This window comes from Rhamphochromis sp. 'chilingali' (assembly GCF_963969265.1).
Source record: "Rhamphochromis sp. 'chilingali' genome assembly, chromosome: 1".
Classification (NCBI taxonomy): domain Eukaryota; kingdom Metazoa; phylum Chordata; class Actinopteri; order Cichliformes; family Cichlidae; genus Rhamphochromis; species Rhamphochromis sp. 'chilingali'.
In genome coordinates this window covers 2219632-2229167 of record NC_137929.1, presented here as the reverse complement: position 1 = coordinate 2229167, position 9536 = coordinate 2219632, and the positions used below count along the sequence as shown (strand labels likewise).

General features: G+C 42.6%; 1 protein-coding gene across 2 annotated transcripts in view; it reads right to left on the bottom strand.

Annotated features, from left to right (window-relative positions):
* LOC308397476 (uncharacterized protein) overlaps positions 1 to 1641 on the bottom strand; it is a 41880-nt gene extending 40239 nt beyond the window's left edge. Inside the window, exon 1 of one of the 2 annotated variants that reach the window (XM_080883401.1) lies at positions 1585 to 1641. The gene's annotated coding sequence lies outside the window, so the exon portion shown is untranslated. The remainder of the gene's footprint in view (positions 1 to 1584) is intronic. The other variant, XM_080883398.1, reaches the window with a different exon arrangement.
* Between the last annotated feature and the right edge of the window lie 7895 nt (positions 1642 to 9536).

The window sequence follows — 9536 nt, the reverse complement described above, 5'->3', positions numbered from 1 at the left end:
GATTTACTTGATTCAATAGTGGACACTGGTTGCACACAAAGGTTTTGCTTTGGCAGAAACTTCTTTGCAAGCTCCTTTGACTTAAACAACTGAGTTAAATCAACACAACCTTTTCATATTCAGTAAAGCTGCATGTTGTGTTCATAAAACACGATTGAAACATGTTCAGATGGAGTAAGTTGAGCTCCTGGAACATTTTAATCCTTCAATTGAAATTGAATGGGTCTACAACAACTACCATCCTCCTATCTCTATCCTGGTTGCAGCAGGGCTGGGAAATAACCCTGAAGTGATAGGTTACCAGGCAGGGTACACCCTGGACAGCTCACCAGTCTATCAGATAGAAACACACAGCCGTTTACATTCATGGATAATTTAGCCCAGGACCTTCTTACTGTGGAGCAACAGCACTAACCAGCATGCCAACAATGGAGGAAATACAGGAAAGCTATGATTTCCTGTATTTGAGGCAGAATTATTTTGTTCTTGCCCTTGACAGGTTAATCCACAATAAATAGCAACAGCATGCATGTGGTGTGTGTGTCGTTGTCTGCCTCTTATAACTCCAGTGATTTTCCTGTAGTTTGAAATCTTATGCGGTGTTGACACAATAATTTGTTGTAAACCAGGAAATTCCCAACTGTGGTAGAAAGCACAGCTTAGCCTGAGCAAATGTTCAAAGAAAAGTCGTCACTTCCTGATTTCTGCTTCACTGATAAATATTGTCACACTGGGGTTTTTGCAAATGATATCAGTGAGCACTGTGTGGCAGCTGGAGTCAGACAACTGAAGCTCCCACAATCAAGACCACAAACAGCTTTCAAAGGAGATTTGAAGCTTTTCTGGCAGCAAGCTTCATGATTTATGGGACTGGAACTGGAACAGAAACTACCTGATCACCAATGGTGAGCTGGCATGGAATTATTTTTATGACATTTAATCAAAGTTATAAATAAGCGTGCCCATTAACACATAGTGAGTGAGCATGTTGTCTTCCCACGCAGTGAACAGCGGATGCTAATGTTTTTGTCACTTTTACAGAGTCAAACTCAAAGTAAGGTCAGTGCTTCCACGCTTTAAACGCTGCACGCTCACACTCTCTCCACACTCGATAGATTATCCATTGTTCATCTGCACACAGCTGCGGTTTTAGTAACGCAGTAACGCAGCGTGCTTACGGGAAAGTAACAGTAATCTAATTACCTTTTTTGCAATAGTAATCCCTCACTTTACTCATTTCTTGAAAAAAGTAATTGGATTACTGCCCATCTCTGGTTGGAGCTGTGCACTTGTGGGTTCCACCTTGTGTACACGTTTATCTTTGCTGTGTGTACTTGTACCTCTGAGTGGAAGCTGAACTCTTGAGTTCGAGTATCGAAGCATCAGCTGTGACGTTAAAGTCCAAACAGCTCGTTCATTTGACGTGCAAATGAACGAAGGTAACGCCGTTTTCATGTGGATGTGTCACTGAGACACTTTCCACATCCACAGCTCACAAAATGGGAAAACTATAGAAGTATAACAATGAAGAAGTTACTATGTTACGGGTCCCAAGGATGAAGACCTCGATGACAAACATGTTACCTGTAAAAGCAGGTGAAGAGCAGAGTAAGGAAGACACGATGCGTCTCTGCTTTCCTCCAGAACGTGTCTGAGTCTGATTTATTTCACACAAATAAATGCTATAAAACACTAAACATGAGCTTTCAATATACTGTTCAGCTGGTTCCTCATTCACATCAATTACATTTACTTATTTCACAACATCAGTGAAATATACTCTTTTTAACTGGTTCAGTTTCTCAAGTTCACACTTCTTTCCATAACAGCTACATCCTTTTATCATATCAATAAACACATCACATTGTCTTCTGCAGTGTCTTACTGGCTAAACAGTTCTATTCAATAACAGCATTGGTAAATACATTACATTTGTTCCCTCCAGTAATTTACTGGCAAAATCACTATTTAGTGCATCATGAAACACAGCTTGTTGAATCAACCCATGAATGCCTCTGTTAGCTACACAGAGTTGCTCAGAGTGCTTGTGTTACACTAGCTAATCTACTCAGTCACTTTAACAGAACTATTAACATTCACATCTCACAGAACTGATTTGATTGGAGCATTACAACACGTTTGCACAGAGCATAGGAGCGCACTGACTCTGCTTCACGAGCGCTCCACCTAACGAGCGGGCTCGCGGTGCGGTCGCGCGGGACACTCCTCTGGTTTTCTCCCGTGTTTACATATAAATAACTTTGGCGGACCGCCTTAACTCTCCCATTCACATTAACCTGGGTAACCATGGTGACAATAAACAACATTTTCGGTGCGAGCACCGTGTACCGACCTGTAAAAGCAGGTGAAGAGCAGAGTAAGGAAGACACGATGCGTCTCTGCTTTCCTCCAGAACGTGTCTGAGGAAGCAGCGGAAGGTGGGCTCCACTTACTGCTCCCCGAAACCCCGGAGCAAGCACCAAAGTTCCGCCCTCACTGCTTTCTAACATAAAATGAATCCCTGTTACATGGATTTTCTATCCTCTTAAAGAAACTGAAAATAAATACATATAGCAATGAAAAATGTCCCGTTACATGAGTGTTTTACACAAAATAATATTCATGTGGTCATTCCCTCACAGGGGTGCCACAACTACACTGCTGTTTTGACAGAGACACAGTGTGTTTATCTAACTTGGCTGAAGCCAAAGTTCTCCAGACAAATTCAGTCTGTTTCTGCCAAGTGTGAACTCACTGGATGAGCGCCAGATACACAGAATCAAAAAGGGATAAATTACTTTTCTTATGTCATGTTCCCGTCACAAACTGGCTCAAGGAGAGGGGAAGCAGGAGTCCACAGATGAAATGTTCCTATAAATAAAGTGGAATTTATTCAAACTTTACCAAAACTTCAACACATCAAATACAAGCAGTTCAGCAGGGAGTGGATGTGTGTTGCATGTGCCAGGTGGATGCAGAGAGAGGCCAGAGCCACGTTCAAACCTGAACACGCTGCACAGTGTTTTCTTCCATTTGTTAGGGATGAATGAAATGCTTCCTTGAAAGGATGTGTGCAGTCACCAGTGGGCGTGGAAGCATGTGCGCCCTCATTTGGTGGGTGTGCAAGAAAAGTCATCCTGTCACACAGCAATGCCTACATAAATCACACCACTCTGCTTAAAATAATAATGTTTAGTGAAGCAGGTGAAGCAAAGGGCTGCTTTTAATAGGCTGGGAGACCCAGGTGTGCTGCTTTAGCTGCTGAGCCTCTTATGACAGAACAGCGGAGAGTGGTAAGAAGGGAGGAGGGGGTCTGGCTGTGTTTGTGAACGATAGATGGTGTAACTCTGGGCATTTCTCTATCAAAGAGACGCTATGCTGTAAGGACATTGAGCTTACATTACATTACGTTTTATTTATGTAATGAACACATTTTGAGCTCTTAAAGAAATATAACAAAGGAAAGCTGAACTACAATGATCCATGTAGCAAACACAAACTGTTATATCGCCTTTGGGCTTTTGGAGCCTTGACCTGACTTTTAAAAAATAATTGGAAAAAAGCTCTATGCTGCTACAAAATGAAAAATAGATGTTTGCAAAATTCTGCCTAAGTATGTATTTTATGCTGACATAATGTGGATCCGAAGATCCATAACTGGCCTACCTGGGGCTGAAAGTCTCCATAAATGCAGGCGTTTCGGCGGCTACACCGGCTTCCACGAGTGTGACGCTTATTTTGAGAAAATAATAGAATATAAATGTAGTTTTTATATTTCAATATCACAATAATCTTCCAATGTAGAACTACAAGTTAAAAAAGAAGTAACATAAATCAAATCCACTTCAGCTAAATACTTCTCATTTATTTCCATCTTACATGCTGTGACTGCAGCCATTCCCACATCTCTGTGAATGGGACTCATGGACATGGATCAGTGGTTGTTGATCAATGGTCCTGAGAATCTGCATAATTAAGATGAAGGAACGGAGCTCCCAGCCCATCGTTCCTGCAGCTGCTTTCAGTCTTTATGCAAATGTCCTGTTTGTAAGACTGAAACCTGCAGCTGAGACTGAAGACGTCACCTGATGATGACGACACGTTTCTCCCACAAAACGCTGCGTCCAGATGAACAGAAGCAACAGACTCACTTTCCTGGATGATTGAGATGCATCAAGACTTCATTGTGTGTTACTTCTCATTCAGCACAGACACATTATTCCTGTTAGGTCATGTCAGCTGTCACTCAGTACAAGCACAACTGTGAACAACACAAACTTCTCTTCAATGTGTCACAGAAACACTAAGTGTGAGAGCCTGTATGACACACAGGACAGACTGTAAGCTCTGCTGGCTGCACAGCACTTTGTAGCAGTTTTCCAACATGTCCTCCACCCGTGATGTCAGTGGTGGGACCCCAGTCACAGCACTCAGCACCACCTCCTTTAAATGGATTTTATACCAGTTACTCCCGTTACTCGGTGCAACGCTTCTTAAATGTGTTTTTGCAGGATAAAACACAGCAGGTGGTGTAGAGAGGACGTCAGCTGACGGAGCAGAGGGAGGCAGACTGTGGATAAATGACAGAGTGAGAGGAGAGCAACCATGACAGAAGCACAGGTGTGGCAGATAGAAGTGGCTTTATAGACACTTATTGTCAGTCCTCGTGCATGCTGTGGAAATAAGTGTCTATGTCATGAGGTGACATGTGAGCTTATCTTTGGTCAATAAAGCTGAACGACCAGTTTTCACTTTGCTTGTTACGCTTGTTTAGTGACGTCTGGGTTTCTGTGGAGCCCGAATTTTGATGAGTTCTGGTGAAATCATCTGAGATCATCTGAGCATCGGTGAAGAGTCAGCAGAGAAAGTGTGGGACAGAAGTTTGCTTTGGACACATGGACTGAAATCAAAAAGTAACAAACAGGATTTCCAATGGACAGTATGGAGAAGTGAAAGTACACAAAGGCTGTGCTGGAACACGTGTGTTACACTTTTTGACAGCTGAGAACAAAACACAATATTTTGCATCATCTCTGCAGTGTCTCTTCTTTCCTCTGCTGTTGTGCTTTTAGCTCCAAACTGTTTCAAATGGTTTGTCAGCAAGCTGACCTCTGACCTCTGCAGTACTAACTCCTGACCCGTACAAAGAGCGGGCGTTTCTGACCTTTGACCTGCAGCTGTATGTCTCTCAGTCTCAGTTCTTCTCTCCGTCACTGATGGAGCAGGTGTAGTTGCTGCTGACAGTCAGTCGTTTGTTTTCTCAGAGTGAGGCTGAAGTCTGAACTGTTCAGAGCATCAGGTCTCATCAACGTGCGCTGCTGTAACGCCGCTTTGTCCTCTGAGATCACCAGGTATGAAACCTGAGTGCTGACAGAGCAGCATGTTCCCCCTCATTCACCTCCACCACCACAGCCAAGGCATGCTGGGAAACTGAGGACACACAGACGGAGAACTGAAGTGTCTGCTGTGTGTTCATCTCAGAGTCCTCACAGGTGACACATTAGCTCCAGAACACCAAGCCAGGTGTTTGAAGCCTGACAGGGATTCTTCCCATCCAGAGGGAGGATTTAGCTGCACAACAATGAACATTAGTGTGTAGTTTAGAAACACAGACTGTGCCTGCACTGCATCTAGTGAAGAAAAGTGTTACTGCCAGAGAACGAGGCTCCTTTAAAGCAGCTGATATTAAGGTTGAAAAATCAACAATAAGCTGATGTAATCAACGTTTCACAAAATGGTCAGCAGCTAAAATCTGGAGCCGTTCTTTGGTGGTAATTAACAGTTTGTTCTTGTTAGCTAATTATGTCATTAAAGGTAGCAGCAGAAGCCTTGTGTTGAAAGCCCATTCACTCACACATTCACACAGTATGTGTGTGTCTGTGTTACACTGTGGACATCCCTTCTGTTGGAGCGCCATCTTGTGGCAGGTTTAAGAAATGTTCTTCTTGTAAATCCAAACTGATGCACCTCCATAGCAGACTGTGGAGGCTTTCAGTGACATGAAGACTTGATTTATACTGTCATATTCTCCTGTTACACAAAGCACAGCACGCTGAACATGGATGAACTGAAACTCCCAGCATCTGACTGAGGAAAAGCACAAATCATTCTCACACTGACTCCTGCTTGATTTTAGATTTGCTTTCAAATCCTCACACTTTCATATGAAGCACTAAATGGGCTCCAGACTGTTTATCTCAGCTTCCTGTCAAACACACTGCTGCTCACACCGAGGCTCAGTTTACTCCTCCAGCCTGGCTTAACCTGCTGTCTGTTAAAAACAGTCCCACACTCCTCTGTTTAATCCTTCTGATCAGACTCTTTGATTTTGTATTGTTTTTACCTGAAGTTGTGTTTTTGACATGGTTCTGTCTGTGAAATAAAGCTCACACACACACTGCTACAGTCCTTCATACACTTAGAAACGAAGCTGCTCCTTTCCTCAGTGCTGACACATAAAGAAGAGTTGGTTTTATATCCAACACGTCTCTGTTCCAGAAAACAGCTTCAGCAGCCTCTGAGTCTGAACTTGGAGTTGGTTATAAGCCACAGGCCTGTGTGCACAGCAATGAGGAAATATAATGCAGTAAGTGAAACATGGATGTGTGGAACAGATTATCCCAAAGGTTGATTCTGTTCATCTGGACGTTCTCAGTGAAACATTTGGTCTCTCGGTCAGGTGACTCCTTTAGTCTCAGCTGACTGCAGCTTTCCAAACCTTTGTCACTGGATCACTCACTTCATCTCCAACGTGTCCCTGACACAGACAGCTGGAGCCGTTACAGCAAAATCATTGATCATCGTTTTTAGAACATTAGCTGGTGTTGGTGGGCAGGCTAGCAGTGCTAATTGTTAGCACTAGTTCTGCTGCTCTCCCTTTGTCTCTGTTATTGTTGGTCTTTAGTGAACAATAGAAAGTGTCTTCATGAGACTGTTGCCTAATGTTCAAATGTAGATAACACCACCTGCACCAACCTGTTACACAGCACAACCCTCTGGTGTAGCTTTGGCTGGAGCACATATTGGCAGCTCCGGTGACATCACCACTCCATGGTGACATCATCTCTACAGACTGTGGCTGTTACATATCCTCACCTGGTAATAATAAGACTGTCCTCAGCTGCACACAGCTCCAAGATGAACAAACTGAAGTAAATACAAATTAGAGTTACCATAGATTGAAATCTTGTAATCAGAGCTAATTCTTAGTGAAACTCTCACAACATCATATCATGATCCTGGGTTAGTGTCTCGGTCTCAGATCACAACATCAGCACAGGCTTGGCTTGGGTGAGGTATTGAGTGGTTCTTGTCCATGACAGCTGCAGGTACAGTGCCATCAGCCATGCTGCACCACATGTCTGCCCAGGAACATTAGTGTGGCTGAGTCTCATGTAAACATTGTGCTAAAGTGGTGGGAAAGTGGCTGCAAGCTGGCTGCACTGTGTCCAATACTCTCAGTATGATATCCACAAACCTCTGAGTGTCACAGAGTGGGCCTGTGCTCAGCTCACTGTGCCCCATTCAATTCTACTTGCATAGTTTTACAAGTAAAATTAAATATACAAGTTGCTCAATGATAAGTTATTGTAGTAACAACTAAGTCCATGGTCATTATTTGTTAATAGTAGCTTAAAGCTTCTGCACCAATCATGGAGCAGCAGGTTTAGAGCATGTGGATCTACAAAAGTAAGTCCCAGTAAGATGGGCTGAGCCTTACATACTAGAAGAAACATGTCATTCCCAGCAGATGAAGCGCCCTTTAAAGCAGGATCTCACTTTAAACCTAAAGAACTTGCTATGAGCATGCAGTGCATTCATGCTTATTATTCATACGATTGTGGGGAGCTAATAAAGTGCAACTATCACATTACATTTTATTATTAAATTGTTGTTAACAATCCCTTCACTTCTGCTTATCTAATTCATGGTTGCAGGATGGCTGACAGCTTCCATTAGGCAGGAGGTAATGTCCATTCTGGCCACAGTGCAACCCACAATGTGTAACTGACACTATTATATTGCATTATGTCACATTGTTACATCTTTTTAATAAATGATGACAGTCAGCTGAATTTGCTGCCCCCTTGGTGGAGGACATCAGGATCAGCAGCTGCTGCTCCATCACAAACACCACAGAAGAAGAACAACACTGGATCAGATTATCTGGACGTGTTTGACAGGGACAGTGTTCATGTTCATGGACATCAGGACAAAAACAGACGATGGAAACCTGCCAGATTTGAGCTAAACTGCTCGTTTCCATGTGTAGTCCCTGGGAGGTCACATGACCAACAAAGACACACAAGCTGTGTCCCAAAACGTCGGCTGCATCCTCCGGAGGCCGCATTTGAAGGCCGATGACGTCACAGCCAGGCGACGAAGGCTGTCCCGATTCCTCGACTCCTTCAAATGCGTCCTTCATTCCCCCGAGTTTGAAGGATGGGTCGGGTGTGTCCTTCGTGGCCCACCATATCCCAGAATTCATAGCGCGGCCCAGCCAAATTTCAGCTGCCAACAATGGCGGCCGCTACTAAGTTTTAAAATTTAACGAGGGAGTACTACTTACTTACAATGAATTCCTTACACTATATAATTTTCCCGTCAGTGTTGGGGAATTCTCAGTGGTGCTTGGTGCCATACCCTCAGGGACTTTAATGTTATATAAAAACACTGACAGCTCAATATCTGCCTCAGTCACTCTCCCTGATCCAGCTGAGTCAGCAGTGGGAAAAATCTGCTTTTCACAGGAACTTGGTAACAGCAATAAGAGAATACGTAGTTTATTCCAAGAAGATATCATGTCTCTCCCATATATAGAATATCTTACTGGAACCGACATGTTCCAGATATCACCTGGAAGACAGTCTGGATGATCCCATAAATATCTAATTGTGAACAAGGTGAAGGAAATCTCATATAAAATTCTTCATAAATGTGACCCAGCCAGTCACTATATGGTAACATTTAAAAGAGACATAAATGCTAATTGAACTTTCTGTGGGGATCATCCAGAAACTGTGGCATATCTCTTTTGGTTCCTCTACACAGAGATTCTGGAAGAATTTAGCAGTTTTGTTATTGTCCATATTTTAAGGGAGTTTTCTTTACGATGGGAAAATGTTTTATTCTGTTTCTTTAAGTTCCCCAGGAAGAATGATAAATGTTTTTTATAAAATATTTGTTAATACTTTTAGCTATTTTATATCCATAAATGTAAGTTTATTAATAAAACACCATATTTCTGCCGTTTTATAAGGATATGAATTGTACATACAATCAATTTCAGACTCAACCAACAAAAAGCCTCTCAGAACAATATTTATATGTTGATTTTTTTCGCCTCCTCATATCATCATTTTTTTACTCCTGGTTCTGTATGTTCATGTTCTGTTCTTTTGTAAACTTCATCTGTTTGTATGTTGTATACTCATTGTGTTTCAATAAAGTTCGATTTAAAAAAAGGTACGTTCTAAACGAAGCTTCAGACGTCACTGATCACGTGACTCTGGCCAAACGAATCAAGCCTCGACACG